At 34.0% G+C, this 5,881-nt stretch overlaps 1 pseudogene; it reads left to right on the forward strand.

Annotated features, from left to right (window-relative positions):
• The first annotated feature begins 462 nt into the window (after positions 1-462).
• LOC110195607 (cyclin-dependent kinase 4 pseudogene) lies at positions 463-1,365 on the forward strand (annotated as a pseudogene).
• Positions 1,366-5,881: the final 4,516 nt, after the last annotated feature.

Consider the following 5,881-nt stretch of genomic DNA (forward strand, 5'->3'; position numbering starts at 1 on the left):
ATCCACTTTATTTGAAATTTCTAAATATTCTAGGAAAAATAAGTAGCTTAGAGTGGCATATGCAGGAAAATGAATTGAGAAGATATGGTGATGCTCAGATGCAGAGTAATGCTCAGATGGCATAATACGGTATTTGAATATGACTGATATTTATCAGCTTGGGTTTCTTCTTTCAGCAGTCCTAATTGCATTTGCAATGTAACTTATCAGTGATAGCCCTTATATATCAAACCATCAGATTACACTACAGCTTTAAAATAGAGTAATTTAGTCCTTAGAAAAGCACCTGTTAGTGTAAGAGGGATCTGCTCTAGCCCCTGGGAGTCTATGGTGAGGTCTGCTACATCTGACCCCTCAGGATTGAGTTACCTCACATTGCTCCACTAAGACAGCTCTAGTTCCTAGATAACCGATCATTCCTGTCCTTTGCAGTATGGCCCACAATGGCAGAGGAGGCCTATGATGGATATTCCTCAGTAAGGAACAAGGGCTAAGACTGGTGTTGGTGCTTATGAGATGATGTACAAGGCCCAGAAACCCACAAAAGCTACTTCATGGCACTCAATATTGTGAAAGTCTTGACAGGAGGAGGATGTGGGAGTGGTGGGACTGCCTGACCATGAGGTAGCCCTCCTTAGGAAGCTGGAAGCCTTTGGACATTCCAGTGCTGTTCATCTGATTGATGTCTTTGCAACTGCCCACAATGACCAAGAGACTAAAGTGGCCTTAGTTTTGGAATATGTCAACCAAGACCTAAGGACATATCTTGACAGGGCCCCTCCACCAGAGATGACCTTAGAGAGCATTAAGGACCTACTTAGAGTTTTAAAGAAGCCTAGGCTTTCTTCATTCCAATTGCATTGTCCACCATGACCTGAATCCAGAAAATATACTTGTGACTAGTTGTTCAATAGTCAAGATGGCTGACTTTGGTTTAGCCTGGATCTATAGATGCCAGATGGCACTCACACATGTAGTAGTTACTCTCTGGTACCAGTCACCTGAAGTTCTCCTGCAATCAGTGCATGCAATACGTTTGGGCATGTGAGATGTTGCTTGTATCTTCACAGAGATGTTCCACAGAAAGCCTCTCTTCTGTGGAAACTCTGAAGATAACAAGTTAAGCAAAATAGTTTGCTTGATTGATCTCCAAGAAGATGATTGGCCTCCTGATGTTTCTCTGTCCCATGGAACCTGTACTCCTTATAGTTCTCAGCCTTTACTGTCTGTTGTGACTATGCTAGAGGGTCTTTGAGCATAACTGCTGCTGGAAATGCTGACTTTCAGCTCCTACAAATGAATCAACATTTTCCAAGATCTACAATTACTTACCCACAGATAATTGGGGAAGGAAACTCAGAATAATCACTGAAGGACCAACTTAGAAGGAAGAACAGCTTTCATTTCCACTCCCCACAGAAACCAGGATAATTGTGGCCACTCTGATGGCAACACAAGGCAGGAGGGAGAACATGATCATCCATATACATACTACCCCTCCCAAATCTTTAAACATTTTACACAGAATATTTAATTGCCTTAATGACATTTCCCTAACACCAATGTCCTTTGAGAGCGATATCCCTCTGTCCCACTCTAACCACCCCTAGATTTTTGGAGGGGGGAAGGAAAGGGAGATTTATTTTTTTCTACTTAATTGCATTTTATGTTTTTCCAATTACATATAAAGATAGTTTTTGACATTGATTTTTATAAGATTTTGAGTTCCAAATTTGTTTCTCCCTTTCTCCCATCTCCCCTCCCCAAGATGGCATGCAATCTTAGGTAAGCTATACATGTACAATGCTAGTAGACATATTTCCACATTATTCAGGTTGTGAGGGAATAATCAGAACAAAAGGGAATACACATAAGAAAAAAGAGGGAAAATGATATGCTTCAATCTGCATTCAGGCTGTATAGTTCTTTCTCTGGATGTGCATAGCATTTTACATCATGACTCTTTTGAAATTGTTTTAGACCATTATATTGCTGAGAAGAGTTAAGTCTATCTAAGTTGGTCATCACACAGTGTTGTTGTTACTGTGTACAGGGTTTTCTTCATTGTGCTCATTTCACTCAGCATCAATTCATGTAATTCTTTCCAGATTTTTCTGAAATTCACATGGTCATTTCTTATAGAACAACACTATTTTATCAAAAGTGGGTTTTATACAGAAAAAAAACAAAGCAAGTATGATGAAAAAAGTGAGAGAGAAAGAAGAGAAGAAGGAAGGGAGGGAGGAAAGAGAGAGAGAAAGGAAGGAAGGAAGGAAGGAAGGAAGGAAGGAAGGAAGGAAGGAAGGAAGGAAGGAAAGAAGAGCACCTTTCAAAGTAGGGGAAAAAACATTCTCAAGAGCTAGTACTATATTTTAGTGTATAAGAATGCATTAAGTAATAGCAAAGATAATGGGCAAACAACATGTATGCTGCACTAGTAGTCATATAATATTAATCAAGAGCCTTATGTCAGACAGATCACCAATGGATGATTTATGGACAAGAATGGTAAAGTATTAAAAGACATGAAGTTGTTTCAATACCGGTGGATAAATGACCTTAATTGATGAGATCTCAAACTCATTCAAAATATTAAAGAAGTTGATAAGTGATGATTTACTTTTAAAATTCCCAAAAAAATATAGGGATAAAAAAAATTCTAGCCAGAGTTTTAAGTTTGCTCTTTGCTTCCATCAACACACCAGTTTGATTATTGTCTTCTTTTTCTTTAAAAGACTGATTATTGAAGGGAATTCACTAAATCGATTTTTCATTGAGGAAGACAACTTCTAACTGTATCTTGAATCCACTTTGCATCAAGAATGATCTTGTGAAAGAGAAATGACAGTAGAGTGATAAAAAGACACACAAAAACACACTATACAGAGGAAACAGGAAATCTTGTAAGTTGAGTTTATTTCATAAATCATCAGCTATGGCTAAATTAATACCAAATGATAGAATAAAAAAACAGTAGCTTCGTGAGGCAGATAGAAAGAAGAAGTGGTCAGGTCTTTTCCATGATTAATTTCTGTGATTTTATGATTAACTCTAAAAACTGAGGAAGAGAAATGAATGCCAATTTCTGAAAGGCAAATATGAAGGGAAAAAAGACAAGACTGAATAAATACTTTATTAAGAGGAATCCAAAAGATTAATAAGGTGATAAAAAAGAGACCAATTCCCCAGGAAGTTAATTAGAAATCTCTCAGGAAATGGAGTTGGATGCATACATTGAATGGTGGCAGAATATTGAAGGGAAACAATTTTTGACTAAAATTTTGTAGCTTAAGGTAAAGGTCTTTTGATGTATAATTTATTCCTTTCTTTCAGTTAAATTAAATTCACACCTAGGCAGAGTTGGAATGACACAGACCGATATACTTGGATCGGAAAAAAAAAGACTATATTTCTAAGTGACTTTGAAAAGAGTTGTCATATGAAACCTTAATTTACTCCTAGAATCTTCTGTCTGGAAGAGGACCTGATTGTTCAGTAATAGCAATACTTGGTTACACAACACATCTTTCATTGTTTTTCCTATATTTCTTTTCATTGACTCATATTAACGCAAATGATTATATTCATTTTATAACTATTTAGACTAAAAACACATGATTTTTGATGCATAAAACATCAAAGCATTTTTTAATTGCTACCTAAAATTAATCAATTAACACAATTGATAAAGATATCACCTAAAAGTCAGCAAAATCTGGAATTAAGACCTGCCTGTAAGAAGCACAGCGTGAGGTTGTACAAGCTCAATCAATTTCTCAGTGCTGTCATCATTTCTCTAGGAATGTAAATTGCAGCTAATTTGCCAACTTGTTTTGGTAGAGAAGTTTCCTTATCCAGAAGTTCCCTATACCAATGAAACACCATGCTTAATCTTTGTCCCTATCTTACGTGAGCTATGTCATTTGTGTTTTCTTTCTCATTTACTTTTCTTTATGTTATCATAAGTGTACAATGTTTGATTGGCTATGCTTTTTCCCCTGTAATTTTTCACTATTCAATAAAAGTATTGATAAGCTTCATTGTCATTTGTATATTTGTTCTTCTTCATTCTTTCATAGTACTTAAGGTGGCAAAGAAAGGGTTTCTGTATTTTCCTTTCCTTATATGAATAATGGCACTGTTGAAATTTCTCTTTCAAGTGGAAAAAGTATAATCACATGTAACCCTAAGTTTTTCTTTTCTTCATCCCAGGTCTTGTGCAGTGAGAACAAAAAAACACTATGTGGACATCATAGATATGACAGGCTAATCAGAAAGTGTCATTCTCCCATCCCCTCCAAAACATGACAAACACCATGACTAGTGATTTATCAATTGAAAACCTAGACACTTAATTGTTTCCTGTATACCTATGGGAAATGTCTCATTCAGAATCCTGCTCATTCCTATAGCCACACTATATTTTCTAAATGATGTTTCTCTCTACTTAGGCTGAAAGCAATGTACACAATATATTTTTACTGATATAAAAGCCTTTGAATATATAGTTCTTGCATATTTATAACATTATCAAGGTCTATTCTTAACACAGGAATTTTTGAATCAAAATGTATGATTTCTCTTTGGTAATTTTAATACATAGGTACAATCATTCTCCAGAAAAAAAAAAATTCTACAAGTATGCCAGTAATGAATGAATGTTCCTGCCTCATCATAACATTGCCAGAATTTAATTTTGTTTATTAGTCAAAATTAATGTTTCCTATTCTGAAAATTGTTTATATCATTCGAACCTTTACCTATTGTGGACTAGGAATACTATAGTGATGTTAAAAAGAGTTGCTTATACATTTCAGATGTCAAATGTTTTGTATGAGAGTTGACATGAATATTTTCTCAATCCATTATAGATTGTAGAACAAAGATTTTTCTCTGGAAAAGTAAGTGACCTGTCTTTGTCCTATTTAGAGGATAGTGGGCTCTCTGTTATCATCCTTTATATTTTAATCTTATTTTTAATTATTCTTAAAGGCTTTTTAACATACAGATCTATACATATCTTGCATATCTATCTTGTGCACACTAATTCCTTCTGTTCATTGAATTAAAAGAAATTTATCTCTCCCTAACAATTGAAAGCAACATTTCATATCTTTTTATCCCATTTTATAGGTTTTGAAATATGTTCTCACTCTCATACTACAGGAGTTTATGGGTTTTTGACTTAAGATGTGGTCCAATATTCTTTTTCTATTGAATTATCTCTTCATTTCCTAAGTATATTTGTTAAATTGTTAATAATTTCTGCATTTTTAAAGATATATCAAACATTTAATTGTATTCCTTTAATTTGATGTTTGCTATATTCATGCAATTCTTTTTTAAATTTTTATTTACTTGATTTTTAATTTATGAAGCGAAACAAGCATTTCCATAACATAATTGGTATTACAAAAAAGATAATTGCACATTAAGCTGCAAATCTGTTATGTACAACTTTTTATTCCTTTTAAATATATAATAAATTTATCATGTACATTTCTATCTTTGTCTTTTCTTTCTTCCCTCCACCTGCCCTAGATATGGCTACCATTAGACACAAATATGCAAACATAAATATATATGTAAAATCTTTATATACTTCTATTTATAAGTTCTTCCTCTATTTTTTCCCATTATCACACAGCTTTAATAATTACTTAGTAATGTTTTTAAAAATGACAGGCAGGATTCCTAAAAAATTAAAAACAAAATAAAGTCTGATAGTGCCATCCTCCTTTCAACAGCTATTCTTTTCAGTGTGTGCCTTAACAATTGCATATACTTATTTTTCAACATAATTACCATTATGATTTTTATTAGTTCTATAAAAAAGTCACTTTGTATTTTGACTGGTATCGCATTGTTATTTCTTTTGATG

The sequence above is a fragment of the Phascolarctos cinereus genome, unplaced genomic scaffold (genome assembly GCF_003287225.1).
Source record: "Phascolarctos cinereus isolate Bilbo 61053 unplaced genomic scaffold, phaCin_HiC Scaffold_4;HRSCAF=312, whole genome shotgun sequence".
Classification (NCBI taxonomy): Eukaryota; Metazoa; Chordata; class Mammalia; order Diprotodontia; family Phascolarctidae; genus Phascolarctos; species Phascolarctos cinereus.